The sequence below is a fragment of the Pseudopipra pipra genome, chromosome 3 (genome assembly GCF_036250125.1).
Source record: "Pseudopipra pipra isolate bDixPip1 chromosome 3, bDixPip1.hap1, whole genome shotgun sequence".
Classification (NCBI taxonomy): domain Eukaryota; kingdom Metazoa; phylum Chordata; class Aves; order Passeriformes; family Pipridae; genus Pseudopipra; species Pseudopipra pipra.
In genome coordinates, this window is record NC_087551.1 from 79,883,968 (window position 1) to 79,907,426 (window position 23,459).

General features: G+C 41.4%; 1 long non-coding RNA gene across 1 annotated transcript; it reads left to right on the plus strand.

Moving 5' to 3' along the window:
• On the plus strand, window positions 1-23,220 carry LOC135411873 (uncharacterized). The gene is made up of 3 exons (XR_010429364.1): window positions 1-17,448; window positions 21,916-22,017; window positions 22,780-23,220. It is a non-coding gene; the product is annotated as an uncharacterized LOC135411873 (long non-coding RNA).
• The last annotated feature ends 239 nt before the right edge of the window (window positions 23,221-23,459 follow it).

Below are 23,459 nucleotides of genomic sequence, written 5' to 3' on the forward strand. Positions count from 1 at the left end.
CTTTGCAGTTGTTATCTGCCAGTTCTCCTTAATGGTTATCAGAGGAGTTACCAGTGCAGTAGTTGATGTTTTTCAACAAGGTATAAAGAAATGGCCATTTCAGAAGTAACAAGGCAGAGGTCCAGAGAAATGGGAGTACTGGACTCTTAGGAAAGCACTAGGTGCAGTTTATGTAGGAAATTTTGAACATATTTACATTTCACATTGTTGATGTTTTTGCTGTGTTCATCAGCCTCTCCTATTCCCACTCCTGATAGGCTCACTGAGGCATGACAGTGTGCATAAGGAGAGACGATGCCACTGCCAAGGCTTCTGGCTTTATCTAATTTGGACAAATGGCATCTTCTGCAATTCCTTGTTTTCCACTCCTGGAAGTGTTGAGGGTGGCAGCTGCCAGCTGTAAGAAAGAGCCTTCATCCTGAGCCCAGGATGGCTGTGGGAAAGCCGGGGCAATACAACTGCAATGCTCTTGGAGCCAGTAGGGCAATGGGACAGATCTCCTCTCTGCAGTCACCTCACAGAAGTGGCTTCTGGTTTTCCTTCCTTCTGGGCCTGATCCTGTCTCCACTGGAAACAGGAAGACTCTAATTGTCCCTTTTCTGTGTCTTCTCACCTCCTTTATTCCATTGATATTAAAGAGTTGGCTTCTGCCAGTGGTGCCCATTGTTTGAGGCTGGTGCATGATGCACGAAGAGCTGATGCATGAAGAGCTGGCTCCTCTCTAATAGCAGGGCTCTTTCCAAAAAGGAAGTTTGCTTGCCAAGAAGCCTTGAGAAGCATCTGGCTCTTGAACATCTCCTTCCTGAACCTGACATTGGGTACTGATAGTAACAAGGGACCTATTCTTCTCTGATGTCTATTTCCCTTTCCCCACCCTCAGACCTCTTCTCAGCTTCTATGTCACTTTTCAAGTCCACACTTCCTCCTATGCTCTTTGTCCCAGTGATGTCAGAAAAAAAGAAAAAATATGCAATTTTCCAAAAAATCCAAACTACTGACATCATTGCTGATTTCAGCAGTGACTCATCTCCAGGCTCACACTGAGAGAGCTAACTTTTATTGCTCACTATAAAACAATATGTCCTAATGGGTCTGGGGAAGGGGGCTGAGGGGTAGTGGTCCAGTGCTTTGTGATGCCAATAAGAGGACATTTAGCCTGGAAATTCGTGAGTGTAATTTATAGGGAAGCATGCCCGCGTGCACACACACACACAGGTAATGATGGTGTTAGCCGTCTGACAAATTGCGGGGCCCTGCACATTTGACCTCCTCCCCTGCCCTGTGTGCAGTATCACATCTCCCAGGGGGTTCATCCTGACATCCCACCCCGGAGCAGCTTCCAGCTGCTGCCATTTTGGATATCCTGCCTATTTATTTCTTTCCAGATATCCTCCCTGCTCTCATCCCTGGGGTTACTCTGTTTTCACTGCTGCTGCAGGCAGGGCTCGGTTTTGAGCCAAGCTTTGCTTGAGGATCAAATACATTATAATTTTACTGATTAGAAATGTGAACTGTATAAAGTGGCGGAAAGAGGAACTTCAAAGACCTCTACTGAGGTATTTAGCTTTTGTCTTTAGCCCTGAATATTCTCCATATAGCAGACTCCAAACCTGAGACCCTTTCCTATGTACAGGAAAGTTATTCTGGAAATCTTCTGAATCACTTTGGATTGATTAAGTTTATTCTTTCTCTCCTTCTGAGCTGTGTACAGTTCACCTTACACTAACCAGGGCTCGAGAAGTACAGAGATCTCAAAATGGTTCAAATAAAATTTTTAAAGGGTTTACAAGCATTGCAAAAATAGTTTTGCTTCAAAATATTCAGTGTATAGTATCTGATTCAGCACATCTTTTCTCCTGGATTTTAGTACAAGTTAAGTACTTAACTGCTGAATAGTAATAGATTAAAGCACATGTTTAAACAGTTTGCTGAATACAGTCCATACAAAATACAGGATGTTGTGCTACATGGTTTTTTCTTCACCCGTTCAGGGCTGAAAGTACACATTCAGTAGTGGCTTTAATACTTCTGATGAAAAAAGGCATCTCACATTCATCCGGGTAAACACCTTCACGCCACACTACCCAATGTCCTCATGCACTCCTTTTAGTCTGCTTGTTTATTTGGACACCTATATTGTAGCATTCAGCAAAATGTGAAATCAGGTGTTTGTATCGTAGCATGGCACTAAATAAACTCAAATTACAGTGTTATGTTTTCAAAATTTCTAATATAAAGATACTTGCATTGCTAGAGCATATCATATTAGTAGGAATCAATCCTTGACATATATTCTAATTGGTATATTGTGATTTCAATTGAAAACTTTGCTAAATGTCAGTGTTACTCCTGCTTCTCTCCCTCAGATTGTTTGGTTTCAAGTTCTGACCATTTGCAGGTTTTTATTTACTCGCTCCAGTTTCCTTCATTTCTGTTTGGTTCAAGAAAAGTCACCTCCCGTTTTTCCCTGCCTGCAAAGCAAAGGTTTCCCTTTGAGCTTCTGAACCTGCATATGGCAATTATAATCAGTAATGAAAAGTCAGCAAATAGAAATTTAAACATTTGCTTTTCAGTAGAACGAATGCTGGATCCTCTTGAGCAGTCAGGGCAGGTGATGAGACTGTCTGTCAGAAACTCTCATGTTTGGCAGGCCAATTTATGTGTCTGATGTTCCCGCTCGTTCTTCATCATAAAATAAACCCACTTCACTTGTCAAACATCTTCCTTTTCTGGAATGTGTCTTGCGTGCACACTGCTCGTCCATTTGAAACTCAGCTGCGCCTCTAGCAGTCAATCTGACAGCTCAGCCAGACTCTGTTCTAAAGACATTTCCCAGTAGCCCACTGAAGTATCTCAAAAGTTTGGGGCTTGCATAATGGAAATATTTTTTATCCATTATTTTTCTTAACAGAGTTTCTTAAGTCTTTGCAGGAACAGAACTGGAGTTTTGAGTTCTTTAAAATAGGAATAAAAATCCAAGTCTTCTAAATGCTGAAATGTCCAGGCTAATGCTTAATGTCGCCCTCCTATAATAGCTTGTGTTGAGTAAGCAAATGCAGAGCTGTGCTAATAGTGGAACTGGCCACAGAGGCTCTGTGGGTTCAGTTGCTCCTCAGTGACTCTAACTTAGGGATAACTCTTCAGACCATACTGCCTCACTGTTTCCTGACTACAGTCATCAGCATTTTTTGTTGGCTGAGCTCTGAACCAATAGCCAAGCCTGGCTGTATGGCTGGGATGGTCAGCCCAGGGTCCTGCCCTAAACAGAGATGCCTCAGCGGGTCTTCTCTCATCCATGCTTTAGGGCAGCAAGGAGGGAGGTGAAGATAGAGAGACTCATCTTATGCTTGTTCTTTCTAATCCGGGGTAGAGAATTTTGTGCAAAATGGGACAGAGAACCCTTGCCCACCCCACTCAGTTATCGTAGTAAGGAAGGTATCTAGTGCTTGAAGGAGCGCTCCCAGTTGGGGGACAAACTGTTTATTAAGAGAGTTTCTTTCCAACCCTGAGTTGCCAGTGATTGATTTCTGCTCTGAAGCCTCAGAGTTTTTACCTGCACCATTAGGATTTTGGTGAAACATGGGCCATGGAGACTAGATCTGTGAGACTAGAGGTTGCCCAGTTTGGTACATGTGGAACTCCAAAAATAGGATCATATCCAAGAAGCTTGGGGCATGTTAATTATTAGTTCCACTGCTAACTTTTGCATCTTGTCTCTGATGCAGTATGGTCAGAGTTCCTAATGTGCATGTTGCTTTCCCCTAGCAGATTGAACTTCTATTGTCCTTTAAACTATGCAGATCCTCCCACCAGTCTCTCCCTGTGGCTGCCCCAACTGCGGCTCTCAGTGAGAAGCCTGTTTTGCTCAGGAACCTGGAAACTATTTTAAGGCCTGAGGTTCCTGCCATGCAAAGAATGGTGTGTTATGCATCTTGTTCTGAAAAAATCACTTCCATTCAGTTAATCAGACAGTTATTCATCTCACACTGTAATTGTAGCCTGTAAGACACTCATCATCTCCAGGTATGTTGAATGAACTAATCTCATATTTAAGAGTTTGTCAACAGTATAACTGGATGCAATGATTTTGACTAAGATTTTCTAGCATGGCATTTTACAACACATTTTTTCCTATGACCTGCAGTGAGAGGACAACCTTAATAACTTCAACATCAGTGCTTCTCCTCCTATAGTTTATACCTGGGAAAAAGAAGAACAGGGTAAATTAAGTGTTTTTCCTATGTTCACCTAGGAGGAAAGTTGACAAACTGAATTGAAATCCAGAGCTCAATCCACCAGCTCACAGCCCAGGCAATACTGCCTACAACATAGACTCCCAATGTACATAAACTGGAATACAAAAGGGAGCACAAAACTGAATTCAGGAGATGCCACAATGTTCCTCAAGCTCAAGGCTGACAGAGGCAGAGTTACAGGATAAGCTAATTGCAGAACAAAGTACTGAGAAGACTGAAATGATCACTGACAATATGAAGCCACCTCTTTCCTTAGCCAAATGATGGTCCAATTACCAGTCAGTTAATATTTAATATAACATATGTTTTAGCATTACAATAATGTGCCAGGACAAAGGGCATCACTATTTTGATAAGTGATTGACCTTCCAGCAGCAGAGAGGAAAGGGAGAGGGACTTTTTTACCTTCAAAGTAAATAAAAGGATTGGCACATACTGTGGCCTAAAAATTTAATTTCCTATTTTTTACAATTATATTAAAGACAAATCAAATGACTCTTATGTTGGCTGAAGATCTTACCTTATGATTACTCAGTTGAAAGCTTTTGCAGCATAACAAATTACCACCCATCTGGTAAGCCATCATATCTAGCCCCAAGTGTGCTCTTAGCCATCCTTATAGCGTGAGTTGAAGCACATCAGCATCAGTGGGTTGGCCTGTCCCTCAGAGGTGCTAATGCCATTTGTTTGGAAGGGCAACAGCACTCTTTGTCCAGGTGGTAGGAGCACGCAGCCATCTGCTGAGCTTCTGAAACATGTGGCAATAAGGACTGGGAGCTATTGTCAAATCTCCACCTTCTGCAAGACAGATTCTGTGGGGTAAGGAAATGACAGGAGCTGCAGTCACAAAGCTTTCTGGGATCTGACCCACCAATACTTCTGGCAGACACCTACAGTCTCTCCCAGATGTCCAAGGCTGAAAAATCACACCAAATGCAAATAATAATAGCCAGCTGTTTCGTTCATTGGACAACAAGCACTATTCTTACCAATTTGAATGACTTAATTGTTTTGAGAAGTCCTTTAATTTGCAGATTGTACCTTGAGTCAGCCTGTACGGATAGTGCCTGATGAGATTAATTACCTGCATTGATAAGAAGGGGCAGTGCCACAGTGTAGCATGTACTTTCAGACTAAATAGCAAACATCAGAGGATGGCAGGACAAGAGGAGACAGAGCCATTGAAGACGTTGATCTGAGCTACATGTTTCTCCAAGAACTGTGGTTTTTTGCTGTAGACACAATCAAATATGCCAAATGGCTGCTAAAATGTAAATGTTAGCAGTCAAGGTCACCTTCCAAGGGATACCGAACAGCATGCCCCAGGCAGACCCCATTAGTAGAGGCACTGACAGCATCCCTATCACCATCTCCTCCCCCAGTTCTTTACTCCGTGCTGAGAAATATTCCAGAGGCAAAAGCCTTTTCCATCTGATGCTAAAAAGCTGCTCTCTCCTCCCACCTGGCTGAGGCTCAAGTTTAATAAAAATCCTCATTAGTTTTCATCTAAATATGCAGGAGGTCCATGCCAACTATTGCAGCTGAGTTAGGGAAAGCCAAAGCAGGTTCTAATTAAAGACAGGACCAGACCAAAACCTCGGGTCACAAGCCCATATCTTGGGGAAATTTGGATCCAGGCTCTGAATGCCATTGATCAGGATGATCTCTTCACTCAAAGGCCTGGGTACTACCTGGCAGCACAATTACAAACCCCTCAGAGCAACCCTTTGATTCAGCCACTCTGCGTAACATGGTGGAGTTTCTCTGGCTGCTTCATTTTAATTAAGGGATGGGAAGCTTTAATTAATACAACATGACAGTGAAAATATAATCAGTCGAGTGGCCCCTGTTGTTTGTTCGCATGTTAATTTTGCCTTTTTATTTTTTTTTAACACGCTTGTTTTTTAATTTTGTGCAGTTATGCCTGAAAGCCACTAGCAGCAGTGACAGTGTTCCTCAAGGAGCCTGGGGGAACAAGGTGTTAATAAGTGCTAGGTTTGGCACCTGAGGAGCCATGGAGGTGCCTGGGGATTATATAAAACAAACAAGGTAGCTGGGTTTTTCTGTTAACATCATCATTAGGGAAGGACTGAAAATCAATGATATCTTTTATTTCTGTCTTTACGTTTGAGAAGCAACAATGTATTGAGATAAACGGAATCAACCAGATACAGTTTTCTCATTGGCACACACTGTGCCAATTTGATCACATTTGCCACGTGATTTTCCCACGTTTTAGATCTATTCTGCAGCAAAGATAAACTGTCATGTAACTGTGAGGTCTAGAGCACAAAAGAGAAATCCTGAACCTGAAACTGTGTGGCCAATTATGCTCACTTTTCCTTGTCACTTAAAATGCAGAGTTGTTCCCTGTTTAAACTTCTTATTTCCTTGCTTCCTAACATCATAAAGGAGTTGAGGTCCTCTCCAGGTGAGCAGAAATGCTGTTTTCATACTATAGCATTTTACTGTACTTTTGTAATGGGCTGTTTCTCCTGCCACTTCATTTCTGTCCAGGAGAGCTCTTGGGTTGCAAAATCCTGTGACTTTGAGCAGTGGAGATGCTGGTGGCAAAAACTGAAGCTGGAGCTTGAACACATTAGCACATTTCCAACAAGTCCCAAAACACAGGGTCATGTTAGCAACTGTTGACAGAGAGGCCTCAGCTGGAAAGCAGATACAAATTATGGGGTTTGTGGCCATTTGGAACATTGGTGTTCTCCTGATAGTCCGTGACTGAAACAGCTCAGCTGTTCTAACCAAATGTAAATATCTACATCTGCATTTCACACCTCAGTTTCCTTTAAGACTAATGGTCTGGAATAGACATTTCATCTCACCCGAAAGGCTTCAGACCTTTAGGGTGCCTGTGTCTTTCCTGAATACAAGGAGAAGCTTACTGGCTTCGGGGAGCTTGCTTGTACATGAATTTTGCATGATGGGAATTGAGTGTTAAATGAGATGAGTTCCAGTTGCCACATACATAACCCACTAATTCTGAGGCCAGAATCCTGCCTTAACATTTTCAAAGAGTTCTAGTGAATGATATTTTGAGTAATAGTTTATGGATATAGAACTTATGAACTGAGGCATTGTTGCTCTGCTTATTCAATTAAGCTAGAGCTTACAAAATACTATCTTGTCAAAACATTTTTTGTATTGAGCCTATGAGTTTTGCACATGCTGAAATTAATTGTATTAAGCTTTATGAAACTTTCAGCAGAAATAACACTTCTCAGCTGATTCTGCTTGCCAGGGGCCCATAAAAAGCTCTGAGAAGTCCATGATAGCCTTCAAAGTTGCTTTTCTGGATGGCATCAGTATTACACAGTGAAAAAGTAATACAAAAGTCTTTTAATGTTCCAATGGTCCTAAATATTCAGGGTCTTTTATTCTTCAGTAATCAATATTTTCCATTAATCATCTGGCAATTCATGGTTGTAGAATTAGGAGCAGGTTTTAGTTGATGAGACCATAGCCAGAGCTACAGCTCCTGACTAGCCATGTCTGTAGATTCAGGCAGTGTTTGCCTGAAATAGCATTACAAGCTTTAGTCAGCCACATGCACACAGAGGTTAGCTACTTGCAGCACAAAGCATTGTGGCTATTGTTAATGGCAATTGTGTGATGTTGATAGGAGACTAGAACTCCAACACCCTTTAGGAAGCAGCTGAGATGAAAAAAACAGAGCTGATGGAAAAAACATCAATATTTCCTTCAGTTGTGTGAGACTCCTGTGAAGATTTACATAATTAATCTTCAGCAACAAAACATTTATAATGCAGTTTAATAAGCTGGGTGATAGACAGGTCATGTTAATTACCATCTTGCTTCCTGGTTTTAAAAGCCATTGTTTCCTAGCTCTTACTTAGGAGTCAATAGCTTGTATGAGCTTGAAGACAGAGCAGCAAATTTGCAGATGATTACTGCCTGAGTGCTGGGGATCTATGAGAGGGGTTCAAGTTCTTGCGCTGCCACAGGCACTACGTGTGACTGCGGGGGAGCAAGTGGTTTTGGGCACAGTTCTGCACTGCTGATACCTTAGTTGCTGTTATCTCAGCAAGTGATGTCTGTTACCCCAGCTGCAGGTTCAGTCACATCCCTCTTACAATTACAAACTAATTGTGGGGCTGTGTTCTAAAATACATATGTAAAATTGTGTGTGTGGCTTGTAGTTTTTCATAAGGTTTTTTTTGTTTGTTGTTTGTTTGGTTTGTTTTTTTTTAAAGATACCTCTTTGAATTTTTTTTTGGTCATTAAATACTATCGTGTCACAATCTGCTGAAGAGATACTGACTTCTTGTAAAAGGAAGGAAGGGGGAAATGAATGGCTGGAGAGGGATTCCTGGTCATCATGAAGAACTTTTTGCAGCCTAACTATGTGAAGGCTTTTGTAACTCTTCTGTACAAGGTTAGTGTAGAGGAAGGATTTCAATGACAACAATAAAGTTGTTATCCCCCCTGTTTGGGGGGATGCTGTTTGAAACTCCAAGGGCTATCATGGGGTAGAACATGGTATGAAAGAAAAGGGACTTGTCTGAGATTCGAAAAGGGCAGGAGAGACTAGAACTATGGGCAAATTGGAGACAGAAATCACCTTTAAAGTGTTAAAAAGAAAATCACGGCACATGGACAAGCAATATCTTTACACAACAGAGAAAGGGCAGCCAGTACAAGGTTTCACAATCAGAGGTGACGTGGGCAAACAGACAGGCTATGAAAAGGATCTTTGCAGTGGTGCTCGGAGGAATACTGGCAAAGCAAAATTGTGTTAGTGTTAAGGAAAAGGATGTTGCAAGAACTGAGACCCGAGTTAATGAGACTTTCATTGTGTAACTGGATAAGCAAGTCTGGATTTTGATTTTACTTTAAAAAAGAGGTGAAACTTTAAGCTAGGGGATGGATGTGAGAAGCCAAAGAGAAACTCACACCCCAATTGTGAGCTTGATGCAAGGTAACAGTGTTATCCAATTGCTTAAGAAAGAACAAGCAGGAAAGAATGGGCTTTGACAGGAAGAACTCTGTTGCAGTCTGGCATAGCTTGCTGACATCTCTAATGAATTGCTAACAAAACAGATATTTTAGTTTGGACAGGAAGAGACTTTTCTTGTGCAGAGAGCAGATCAGTCACTTGAGGAAAGAACGAGCCACGGAGTGATGTTTGCAGAGTAGAATATCCAGAATTAGAGGATTGCAGGAAAGAGGAGGGCAGATCCATAGAAATAAAAAGGAGAAGATTTGGTCATGATGCAGGTGGCTGCAGGAGAGTTCGGATGGGTGGTGCTGCCCTGGGGCTTAGATATGCCAGAGGTGCTTGATGTCAGCTGGACTGAGAGTAAAGCCAAAGAGACAGGCTGGAGCTACTGCTTTTGAGAAAGGGCCCCAAAACCTCAAGGTGAAATGGACTGTATGGTAGGACAGAAGGTATGGAAATATCACTTTAAATTGCTGTATCTTATAAGCTATTAGAGAGTAGAATATGCTTGCTCTCTAACTCTCATAACCTGGCATTCTTCACTTCCTAGGTGTGCATAAACCAAGCTTCCCATAATGGTGTCTCAAACTTGAAACAATCACTATCCCTAAGAAGATTAGGAGATTAAAATTATTTACAGTAGTGCACTCTCCCACCAGGCTGTACAATCAGGGCTTTCCAGGGAAAAAAAAGATGTTTGGGCTTCTGTGAGTCAAAGTCTGTTTGGTCTTCTCTCCTGAGTAACACTACAGAGCACATACTGTAGGAATGCTTGCATGTCTTTGTGTCCTGTGCTACCTTGGCATCTCTGCATCAGCACAAAGAAGAACAGATTTTTCACCCTATGGGAACTAGTATCCTGGCATTAGGCTGAGTTAAAATGCTCTTTGGAATAGGTTTTGCTGCAGTCATTTGAGACTGGTGACTGAAAAGAAGGGGGAAAAAAGAAATCGAATAGGGATCTCGATAAATAGAATTTCAGATCTTGCATAATACCATTCAATGGCAACAGCAGGTGTTTGACAGTACTGTGAACTTCCTCAGAATGGGATCCTGCCAGCATGGCTGTGATTCAGTGCAATGATTCAATGACTGCAGGACGGTATCCTGCCAACCAGCCTTCCAGCAGAAAACTGTTCACCCCACTGCAAACACTGCCAGTCCATTAGCATTTCAGATTTAGTCTATCTGCACGTCAGCAGAAGGAGTGTATCCCCTTCAGGTAATGGGAGGAGGAAGGGAGGGACAAAAATTCCCTTTTCTACCAGGGAATGAAAGGCAAAATCATTAGCTGCAACGTTATCTCCGAGGAGGAGCATGGGATATATTTTTTTTTAAAGCTCAGAGTTAAAAAAAAATGTCTTCCTTTTATTCTTCAGCCCTGCTTTTCTTTCCACCTCCAAACAGGAGCTTGTCAAGAGATTCTCATCAGTTTTCACTTCTGCCTTCTAAACTGTGCAGAAATACTACCAACATCCTGAGATAAGCAAAGAAACTCAAGGAGTTGTCTTTAGCACTCCACGTTACAGATATTTTTTCAGCTTCTATCCTGCAGCACCTGTGCCCTCTCCAGTACCCACACACCAAGCCTCCTGTGCTCCTGCAGCACAGATGTGCAAGTATAAGCCCATATCAGGAATATTCCCAAATGCATGGCTCTTGGAGACACTTGACATGTGTACAGAAGAGGACAAGACTCACTCAGCTGTCACTCTCCAGCCATGCAACCCACTAGCCTGGGGCTGAGCTATGTGAGATGAAACCTCCTTCAAGTAAACACGTGGTTAGGGTGCAACAAGGTGGGAGAAAATGCAATTTAGCTCAGCTCTTCTCTTGCTCCATTTTTCCATTGTGTAGCAGAAGGAAAAGAGAGAGTGGAGCTGAGTGAAGCACAGTGCTGCTACTATAATCTTTGTTGCAGCACAATGTTCTCATCCTTTCCCAGCTCTTTTAAACCTGCTGTAATATGAATAATGATACATTCCGCTTACAGAGACTTTGTTAAATACATTGCCTTTATCACAGGTGCTGCGCAAACTTCTAGGATCAAAAAGGACTCTTTGAGAGGTGATTAGTGCAGGAGGGAAGGGTTTAGTTGTCTAAGCACCACATTTGCAATAATTAGGCTCCCTGGAGTGATAGGTTCAAATCCTAGCAGGGTTGACTCAGCCCTTCATCCCTCTAAGGTAGATTAAATGGGTTTTCTGTAGTAGGGTCTTTTGGACAAGACCTTAAAAAGCACATGAGTTTTCTCCTTTTATTGCAAGGATGAATTTTACAGATTTATAAACCAGATATGCAAGATATTTCACATAAATCTAGCTGTCTGCCCAAGCACTATTTGCCAAAACCTGTTTTCATTGTTGCAATGACCATGCAGGTCTCTTACCACCAGCCTCCTTCCCAAAGGGGCTCTTTTGTGGTGAAACGTAGTGTAGTGAGGGACATGGTTTGGGATTAGGCAATGCAGTTTGAATGTATCCTGTAACTAAACACAACCATCAGCCTCTAGTTTTTAGATTACTCTTTAAAAATTATTATTTTCTACTATATAGTGCTATTCTCTCCCTTGAGGGTGACTGACCCAGTCACAGGTCAAAACAGAACACGGGCTTTTGTAGCACCATAGGCTGAAGGAGAGTTGATTCTGTTTTGTTTTTAAAAAAAATAGAAAAAAAATTATTTTGTTAGATGATTCCTGTTACGGGGGGAGGAGGGTAGACATGACTTTCCTCATGCTTTTTTGGTCTTCCTAGGAAGCTAAGGTCATTGTCACTGGGAGCAGTTCAAGAGAAATGCTCAGAGCAAGTCTTTGGGAGTCCCCTTCAGAGAAGGGAAAATAAAATGAATTATAGAATAATTTAGGCTGGAAAAGATCTTTAAGATCTTTGAGCCCAACCATTAACATAAGCATTGCCAAGTTCACCAGTAAACTATATCCCTAAGTTTTAGGTGGGTCTTGTTCCTTCTTATTTTATCCCCGCACAACGTCATGACATCCTCATAGTCCTCCTAAGTTGCTGCCCCTTCTTTCAAAGGTAATTTTTTTCCTTAGTTCCAGCCAAAGCTCTTTGCTCAGCCAGGCTGGACTTCCCCACCAGCTCGTCTTTTGGCACACAGGGATGGTCTGCTCCTGCACCTCTGAGATTTCCTCCTTGAAGAATGTCCAACTTTTCTGGACTCCTTTGCCCTCAGGACAGCTTTCCAGGGGACTTTCTCAACCAGGCTCCTAAACAGGCCAACATCTGCCCCCCAGAAAATCCAAGTTAACAGTTCTACTGACTCCCCTTCTTACTTCTCCAGCAGTCAAAACCTGTATCATTTCATGGTCACCTTCCCTAGTTGGCTCACTCACCAATTGTGTCAGGAACCTTCTAGACTGTTTCCTCTGTGCAGTATTATATTTCCAGCAGACATCTGATAAGCTGAAGTGCCCTGTGAGAATAAGGCCCAGCAACTGTGAGACTTTTGCTAGAATTTTTCATCTGCCTCCTCATAGTAATGTCTCAGGGTCATGCCAGGACTGTAGCTGCTCACCTTGGTGACTGAAGAAAAGGCAATTTCAACCTTATCTCCTAGGCCTTTCCTTAGTGTAGACAGAATCACATAACCAAAGATGATGATTGTGAAGAGAGGGACTGTGAAAGAAACTCAAAGGAAACTTTCTTTTAGCAGAGAGCATGGGTAGGGGAGAAGGCAGGGGGGGCAAGGTGCAGAAAAATAAATAAAACAGAGGTTTCCAGGACTATGCACAGAACTGCAGGTATCTGAGGGAAGAACTGGCTGAGGAAAGAAAATTATGTGGGACAACACAGAAAACAACCATGCAAAAGTGGAAAAAAGGTAAGGGAGAGGAACTGACAGGGACCAAAGACAGAGAAAGGACTAGAAAAAAGTGTTGCAGTTATTCCTCTTTGATTTTGTTTTCCTAATGGTAAAGGAGTGCAGTGGAAATGCAGGCTGTGCTTGGTGATGATCTTCCCCTGAGGTCCTGTCCTCCTGCATTTCTCCCTGGCCTGGAGATGCAGGGACTCTAGACCAGGCTGGCACTTCATTTGCCCGAGCTGAGTGTTCTGTACATAATTCTTCTCCAACAAAGAAAACTGACTTCCCATGCAGTCAATACAGGGGAAAAAGGAGGAGAGAGATGTAAGTATGACTGAATAGCAGTTGAGTACAGCTAGCTAATTGCAGCTTCATGCAATCGCTTTCATAGTTGTTATCATAACTGTATATATTTCCAGCTCAATTCGTCTATCTTTTCCGGCCTCCTGTCTTTGCAGCTGCCTCCTCTTCTCTCCTTCCTGGTGGCTGCAAATCTCTGCTTATCACCCACTTTCATGCTGTGTTTTGTCTGCCTCTTTGTGTTCATCCCTATACCAGCTTCTTGGCTGCATGTGGCATTATCTTATTTCCTGGATGTTTTGAGAGACTTTGGTATGAACTACTTGCTTCAGTTAACATGTATGACCTTTTGCCTTATTTTGTTTTTCTGGATGATTTAATTTTACACATGTTTACACTAAGGACTAGTTCTGCAAACTGAAGTGGTCAACATGGACATGCAATTGCTATGTGAGGCAGTAAGAATTAAGACAATTATTTATTTATCAAATTTCTTTTTGTATGAATGTATCCATCCACTGCATTAATTTTTCATGGAAGCTCATTTTGAAAAAAACATCCTCTCCTCCCGGGAAGGATTTGAACTCTTTAGGGAATTCCCCCAAATTCTCGTGTTTTTTTCTTTAATTGAACCCCACCGTGTAAGAAGAGCTCCGTCCACAATATTGATTGCAGAAAAACATGCAGACCTGTCAATCTCCCTTTTCCCAAGGCAAAACTCTCCTATTGTCTTTTTCTGCCGGGGTATAATCTCCACAAAGACAGACTTCAAACAGTTAAGCTTCTTCCCATTGTATTGGGACTACACGTAATGTTCCACTTTACATTAACATTTAACAGGTTTCAAGCTTCAGTGATAAACTAAAAATGTTTTTCGTTCATGACAACTGCTTGACAGTTTTCAAAAATGGATAAAAAATGGAAAATTACCCTACAGAGGAAACATCCCCTTCTCTTCATAACTCAGGCTGAGACATGGCATGAACGGAATAACACATTTATTACATTCTGGGCACTGAACATAAAATGCATTGCCTCCCTCTATTCTGCTTGATTTGATAATCTAGTACAATTTAGGTCCCTAATAAATTAAATTGTTCGGAAACTTGGTTCACTGCCTAAGCTCTGTGCAAGGCTGTGCTGTTTAATGATGCCTTTCTTTCTTTCGGTGTTTTATCTTTGGGATAAATAATTCAGCCTAATAAACCCTGTGATCTGCTAGGTTAATTGACACCCACAGTAATTCTCAGCTTGTGCACAGCACCCATATTGGTCTTTCACAGGGTCCCATAGCACCACCTAATCTATGCAGCTCACCAGTCAGGTTCCCTGCATTGCCATAAGCCCTACTCATTGCAAACATCACTTCTGCTCCTGAATAGGCAAGCTTGTTCGCTTTCCCCCAAGTGGTTATGTCTCTTGTTGATTTCCAAGAAAATCCTAGGGCAACTGGGACTAGACTGACATTAAAAAAAAAAATGAAAAAAGTGAAATGAAGGAAATATTGTAAAGATCCACAAATATATTATCTGGGGGATTTATTCACAGGTGATGTGTCCAGTTGTATGGCGGGATGAATACATTCTTATTAATTATTAAATCGCTCAGATGGTCCTCCTCCCCAAACCTGACATTTACTGAAAAAAAGTAATTGAAAAGGATTTGGCCAGTTCCACTCCCTGTGTTCAAATGTTATATAACAGACAACTCCACCTCTCTGCTCCCTCTCTCTCTGTCTCTGCTTTCAGGCTAACACACAGTTTATTGGGTATCAATAAAACATAAGAATTACTGCTGGTATAACAATAGCACCTCTTTGCAACCTTCAGCCTGCTTAGCTCCCAGGAATAGCGTGCTAATGAGGGTGTGCAGTGTTTTGGACAGATGCTAGAGCGTTATGCTGGGTTGATAACTGCATCTCTTGGATCAAGCACTGTGCTGGGATGACTCATGCCTTTTACTAATTTATAAGAGCAGTCTTCCTTGAAATCCCAATGTAAATACTATCGCCCTGTTCTCTGTGAGTGACTACAGCCTTGAAGTCAACAAAAGTAATGGGCACTCTGCGTGGTGTAACGAGTCACCAACATATTCCTTTTTATCCCCTGGATGATATATTTGAATTTCGGGTTGTTTTGCTTTGGTTTAAATTTTTACTCTTTTTTTCCCAGGGGCTGTATGAACGCAAGGACCACATAGCCCGAAGAGGAGCAAGGACAGTGGACAAGAGCAACACAAAAAGGCTGAGCCTTAGTTTTGAAAAGAGGGAGGCTGGAGCTGTATTGCAAACCAGATGGTTTGGATGCACATAATTCCCTAACTTAAAATCAGGGTTCATTTACTGCATGTGTTTCCTTTACAGGATGGTCACTAAACAGGATGGTATCCCGTTCACACCTGTCAGGAGTGAGAAATGAGGATTTAAAAAATCAGACTCAGTACATTTCCTTTTCCATTTTTACTGAAGAGATATTTACAAGTTTTTCTATCTTCCTGGCTTGTATTGTTTTTTATGTCCCTGTAATTATTCTGTGCAAACAAGGTGTTCGTGCACTGGCATTACTAGATAAAAATACTAGATACCCCATTGTACTTGCTAAAGACATTGGGCAAACCTGAGAGTGAAGACATGGTTTACATCTTCCCTCACTGACATACAGTGCTTTAGCTGAGCATAAAAGAAGATTCCCAAAGTGCCTGAGCAAAGCCATTTTCACAGCTGGTTTCAAGCACCTTTGCTTTTAGGTCAATGAGCATTGCTATCCACAGTGTGACATCCTCATCCAAGCCCAGAGTCCTGCAGGACAGGATGGGATAACTCACCGGTCATGACCCTCTCACTGATTCTAAAGGAAAGGTAAATGACGAGCTCAGACCACACATCAGATCTTCAGGTACCTAGAAATAGATGAGAGGACCCCCTGAACTGGAAGAGAACCAGTTGCTTTGTCAGCAGTGAGCTATCAGCAAGGTACTGATGTGAAGCTGAGATGTAAAATCCTAAAGTCCCACATCCTATTGCTATCATTAATATCACAAACTGTGAGAAATCTGTATGTGCTGACAGTGATTTTTCAAGGTAAGTAGGAATCTCTTTTCCCCCATGTCTTGTAACACAGCCATTTTAGGCAGATCCCCTTCCCTCAGTTACTCCAGACACCTCTTTGACCACAAGCTTGCCACCAAGGAGGGTCCACTCTTCCACAGCCTGTGATAAGTGCTTTTGTAGGCTACTTCAGGGTTCAGCTTGATTTTAATTCTCTCTCTCTTTTTTTTTTTTTCTCATCATGTCCTGAGACGAAGTGGGGCTGGCACCAGCTTCAGATATCAAACTGTTAAAGAACTGAAGTAGGTTGAGAAGGATTGACCCATGGCAAAGGGAAGAAGAATGAAACTGGGACCCAAAGCATTGACACCTCCCGCTACTCGAAAGCATCTCTGCTGGGTTTGCATCTATTCTGAAAACTAGCCATGTGCTGGAGGACACTTCTCCAGGAACTGGCTGGTCCTCACAGGCCACCTATCCCAGCATGTGCTTAGCAATTTAAGGCAGAAACTCTACCCTGTTAATGCCTCTAGGATGAATAGCTTCCTTCTCATGGTGTGAGTGCAGCCTTGCTCTATGGTACATCACAGATACTCAGATGAAGCTGTCTGCAGTCTGTTGACAGATATGGTACTTCTAGTCTGTACATGGAATGTGTGATTTGCACAAGAAATAGAAGCAGTAGTTCCCTGTGTACAAAACCCCACCCAATTTACAAGTATTGTCATGACCAAAATCACAGTTAGATTATTATTGGGGAAACAATATTATGATTCTGTCTCTAGAAAGTGTTGCTGAAGTTTCGACTTTGGGAAACCCTTTCTGCCACATTTGATTACAAATGACTGTCACATACTTACCACCCTTACTGCTCCTTCTCTCCAAAAATTCCCAACAATCAAACCTCAGCAAAGAAGTGGCCTGCTCAAACAGCATTTTGAAACAGTGCCTGAAGGTTTCACTAATCCTGTTGAACTTATGTGGATGGTGCCCTGGTGTTTGAGGGAAACCACATGCTGTGTGAAAGTGCCCCAGGGCAGACCAAGGTAATGGGCAGATGTGCATAGTCTTGTGTTACATATCTATCTAGATGACATGTTTGTATGTCAAAGCTGCCATGACTTCTGAAAATCAGTATATTATTCCCTTTGAAAGTGCATTTGCCTGTCGTCATGATGTACATACTGATCAAGATTTCAAAGTCACCAGAGGTCTCACAATTCCCACTAATGATGAATGGGATGAGTCTGAATCCACACTGAAAAAAACGGAACTATTTGTCCCTAGTTTTTGGACTTTTGCGCATAATTTTCCCTTTAGGTAATATGGACTTGTAAATGCTCAGCTTTCACAAAAAACAGTGTCTGAACAACCTGGTAAAATGAGAGTCTGTACTGCAATGGGGGAGAAAGGAATGTAGGAGAGGAGCAGAGCTGCTATGCTGGAGCATATACTGTGATGCATGCACTTGCTTGGGGCTTGATTTAAAAAGAAATCTGTTCCCAAAGAAAACAATGAGATTTTTACGTTTTGACTGACTGAAGCCTTGATGCTGTTCCACAGCATGAGAGCAGCATCCTTCCTTAGAAAGACATCAGCAGTCCCAAGTGGCTATTTCTGCTTTTGTAGTGAGAGAGAAAATGGCAAGTGAGAGAAAGAGAAAATGAAATGCCTCTGACAAGAAAACAATGTGCCAGAAGCAACTCCTTTAAATACAGAAAAGCAAGAGGACAGAACTCCATCCATTCTCAAGCTTTTTTGTATTTATTGTTTTTTGGGGGTTTATTCTTACCACTAGTATTTTACCTTGTATTTATTTTTTTTTCCTCTTGAAATATTGTGCTTTACAGTAAGAAATCATAACACTGTAGAGGTTAGAGAGGCGAGAAGCCTATTAGATCATCTGCTCCACCGATCTTTGCCAGCAGAGAATTGCTCCCTGTGGTATACTTTCTAGTGTTTTGTCCAGCCTTGTTGTAAAAATCCTGAGTGACCAGGCTTCCACCAGATCCTCCAGCAGCTTTTCTGCTGCTGGATATATCTTGAAAGATTTTCCTGTTAGTCCGCCTGTGGTTTCACGTTGCTAATTTCACCCCATTTGGCACTTCTGTATCTATGTAGGAGTCTAAATTGTTACCCTCCCTTTGGCATTCATGTTTTCTGACTATGCCTGCTTAGCATGGAGTCACAGAAAAACAGGGCTGAAAGGACCTTTGCTGTTCATACACACAGAGCTTTTAAATCTGCTTTGTAAGACTGTCTGTCTAGATTCCCAATATTTTTTATTTTTTCCACCCTCCTTGTTCCCATTTGTCCATGCACAGCAACTCCCCCAACTGAGTGTATTATTCCAGATACATCTGCATCAAAATGATGCAGAAAATAGATCTCTATTGCCTTTGATTCAAATATCAAGGGAGGGAACTACACCCTAAAATTGCATCAGCATTTTTGCAGCCAAACTGCAATATGCACTTATGTTCAATTGGCCACCCACTCTCACTGTAAAGTGTTTCAGTATTCCTGCTAGCAATCTGCCATTGACTACAAGTGTTTTGGAGGATTTTGCCTCAGGTATGTTTTCATACTTACAAGTCGAAACTCATCTTGTTATTTTTCTCTTGTAATGTCCCCAGACTCGCTAGGTCACTCACGTTATTTCCATGTTCTGAGTTACCTTTCAGTTCCTCCCAAGCCAGGGTCATCTGTGAGAGCCCTTTGTGTGCAGCTCATATTCCCTACAGATTATTAATAAGGACATTAAATCACAATGTTTCTAACAATTTTTTTTTTTACTAGATAACTCCGTTGTGTTGCCTAGTACTTTCTCCCTTCCCTATGTATCTTCTGCTATCCAGTTCAGATTCTCCTTTCTCATGGGACCACGATGTTGCCCTTTGCACCTATTTTTTATTTTCCTCATTATGTTTTTTTTCCCAAGGATTTTTTTTGTTGTCTTTGATGTTTTCTGGGCGTATTATTTACAGCTGTATTTTAGTAAGATAGAATTAGAAACAGTGTTCTGGATCACTGAATCTAGATCTCTATTATTTCAGAGAGTTATGCCATGAAATTCCTTTAAAATATTAATTGAGTTCCAGTTTGATGAAGCTGTAAAATGAATTAAGTTTTCTGTTCCTGCTTTTTCTACAAGAAGGCCATTCTCAAGCTATCTTGCTTGAACAGTTAAAAATCCTTCTTCGTAATTCCATACTAAATTTGCGCATGACCAGTTTTTATCACTTTTCCAGGTGCCAACTATAGCTATGGTTGACTGAGTCCACCCAGCTCTTTCTTCTCTGTCATTTCTAATTAGCAAACTTCAATTCACAGCTGGTTTTTTAAGTGGATAAACTCACATTGTGTGCTATCACACCTCTTCCTGTTTCTGTTCTCCTAGCCCATGAGTTAACACAGCCCTTCAGTTAACCCACTCTTTTGGAAAGCTGAACCTGATCCTCATTCCTAGGGTGATGTGTCCTAACTTCTCAGATCATTGCAGAAATATATTTTGAGCAACTTAAAATGAATCTTCAAAAAGTTTTTGTGGAGAAATTTGAAGCATAAGGGTTTCATGCCTAACCATAGTGATAATTTACATGAAGACCTTGAAAATTTACATTAATCAGGATTTCTTTTCTCTGCACAGCTTCAATCTTAACACAAAAATGCTCAAAAATCCAACACAGCCCATAGATAGTCCTGGGTCCATTTCCTAGTGAAAACTCGAAGATCTAGACAATAATATTGAAGATTTTTCTGTCTGTCTGTCTAGGCAGATGCAGTTTTCTGCCCTAGGATTTGTATAGATTATGCATCCACACACCCCATGCTGCAGGTGGTTCTCTGCAGAGTGGAATGTTATATTTCCTAAGATAAGCTGTCAACATATTTATTTGTAATAGCCTCAATAACAAGCACAGAAAGAAGAACGACTAAAACTTGTCTGATGTCAGGAATACGTGTTCTACAGTCTAATTCCAGGCTGTGATTCCAACTCCCTCTTTTGCAAGAAATTTGCTCTTGCCTTCATTTCCACCTATAGCTCATCAGTTCATGTATCCGATTCTAGAAATCAAAGGTTTTAATTCCCAGTCCCCAACTGTTTCTGTAAAACTATTTGCTGAAAGCCTTGATGATGGAAAGAAATATAAAGAACAGTTGATATAAGAGGGTTTTCAAATGCTTTTGAGACACATAAAAAACTAATAAGATTTCAAAACAGAAAGCAAATATAATGAGACTTAAGTAGCCAATTCTTTGAGTTCCCTGTTTCCTGTTCTTTGCCTGGAAAACAAGAAAGAAATGTTAAGTACATAAAACACATAGCTCTCTTTTAATCAAAAGCGGCAAAGAAAAGCTTTTGAAGTGTCTTTATTCCCTGTTCTCTTCTCTTTTACTCTTTTTGCCTCTCTTGTATGTGCTCTCTTATGTCATGAAAAAAAAAGAGCTCTGGTCCCTTCATCTTTTATGCTATTTCACCTTGACTTCAAGTTACAATGGACTAATTTGATCATTCCTGTTTAACATTAAAACCCTAGTGTTATTGTTACTAGGTGGATTTTTTACAGAACACATTCTTCTCTCTGTACTTCGAGGTATCTGCTCTTACCAACACCTGCGTGCCCACCCATGACAGCCATGAACTGGGGGCATCATGTTGTCTTACCATTCTTCCCTGGGGAGGTCAGTGCCCAGAACTGTGGTTAATGGCAAACCAAGATAAATCCCATCATAATGCTTTGCTTCTGTTTCCTCTTCTGCCCTTTCATTTCTTTACGCTGCAGACCCACCGTAGTAGGAAGCATCTTGTGTGGTTTGAGTTTTGCCTGGCCTGGTGAGCTCTGAGCTCAGCTGGGCTCGTGGACCTCTAACTGACTAGATGTTCCTAGCTCCTCAAATCCTTTTTTATCCTCTTGAAAGCTGAGGGAGGAAAAAAGGGAAAAGAACTGGCTGAAATTTGAGCTTTGGCTTTTCTTCCCTCCTCCCTGCTGGATAGATATCCCCCTTGGACAGAAGCAGGCTCTGAGTAATGAGGACCATAGTTCAGATGATTTGTTAATGTCTTGCAATGACAAGTTTGACTTATATCTCAAGTTCTTCTTGTTCTCTCACTTACCCAGCTGCTCTATGCCTGCAGACTAGCACGGCCTCCTAAGCTTGTCTTGCAGCACCAAAAACAGCCCATGCAAGATAAGGTCTTCAACACTTGCCTGACTCAGATCACTGGACAAAGGCATGCCAGCCTGCCAGGCTCATTTGTTATTTTGTAAATGACCTGCCACGGTTTCTGCACCACTAATTGGCCATGATCCATTTTCTGTTATATGTATTCATCTCCTATGTCTGCTGCCTGGTCCAAGAGATGCCAAGTGCATCATTTAGTGCACAGTACTTCGAGCTTGGACTTACTGGGTAGGATATTAGACAGAGATTTTGATTAGATTTGACATCAGGATCTCTTTGTGATAATCTCTGCAATTGTTCTCTCCAAACCATCTTACTGCCTACAGTGACGACACTTCTGGAGTGAAATGCAGGAAGAAAATATATGCAACTCAAGGCAAAAGAGTTCCATCAGAGATGGCTTTAGCCCAAGGACTTATGCAAAACAGGTTTGTAATGTTTCAAATTTGTATTTTTTCTTTCTTTTTCAAGGAGGAAAAAGGCAACAGTTGATACTGCCAGGAAGCTGCAAGCCTGAAAGATGCAGGAATGGAAACTTCAATGTCTTTAACAATGCTAATTCATGCCTGTGGACCTGTGAACCATTTTTGCAATCAAAAGCTTATGAAATGCATTGCAGTGGGCTGAATAGTGTAAGTCCAACATAAGAAATTCCTCCTAAAATCAATGAGATGTTTTTCTTATCAGGTTTGCAGGATTTGGTACTGCTTGAAGAACTACTGTTCTTCACCTCTAAAGACCCTCATTTATGAGTTCCTCTTCTTTATCTGCTTCTCTGGAAGATCACTGTTCTAGTTGGGTGATGATATGCTGTGTGTATGATTGAGAGCTGTCAAGTAAGAGCCTGTGCATGTGCCTGAGCTTGGCTCACACAGCACACGGCTCTACCATCATCCCCATGCCCAGACCTGCCACTTCATGATCCATTTCTGGTGATAATACAGGCTTCCCAGACAGAACCTGCTGCCCCTAATTTTCAAGGAAATTCTGGGACTGACTTGAGGTTTACTCTCAGATAAAAGTAGAAATGCTCAAACATTTTGTTCTGTACTTGCTTCACCTGTCTAATCACAAAGAAATTACTACTGTGGTAGCTGTATGGCCCTCTCAGAAGCCAAAATCCTTATTAACTCACTCTATTGATAAAATTAAGATAGCAAAACTAACAAATAACCTGTTATCTCCTCCAGGTCCATCATGTCTCCAGTTTAGCAAGAAAAAGCAAAGGAACAAGAGAGTAGAGGATAACTCCAATGGGGAAAGCAACTAGCCTTTGCATGAGTGGCTTTTAGGCCTGAGCATATGCATTAGACATATTAATTTCCTCAAACTGTATATTTTCATGGCTCTTTCCTCTATGGCTTACATGTATGTGTTAGAATCAGTTCTGTCTTATCATCATTGCCATGGTTACCTTATCATTATTGTATGTATGTGTTGCTGTACTACTATTGCAGATGTCTTACCAAAGTTCCCTAAAGCAAAATGATCCCAGAACTTACTCTGCACACATCCCAAACTGCTAAGCATTTGTATCTTTTATGATCTGTTTCACAGCTAAAACAAAGTTGGCTTGAACATCTCTGCTGAAATAAAGCAGAGAACAAATTACTCCATACATCATCTTTACCATAAACATCAAATGCAAAAAACCCCTTCTACTTAACTGGACTTCTCAGCAGCCTGATTTGCCTTTACTTCCATTACTACATTGCTAAAAATCACAGGATTATTGATGTCTGCAGCAGGGAAGACATGTCAGTCTCTGAAACGAGGCTGTCATGATATAGCAAACACAGAGGTCATTATAGCAGGGTAGGGCACATCTCAAAGGCCAGGACAGACAAAAGTTTGTGTTTGGGATGAAAAA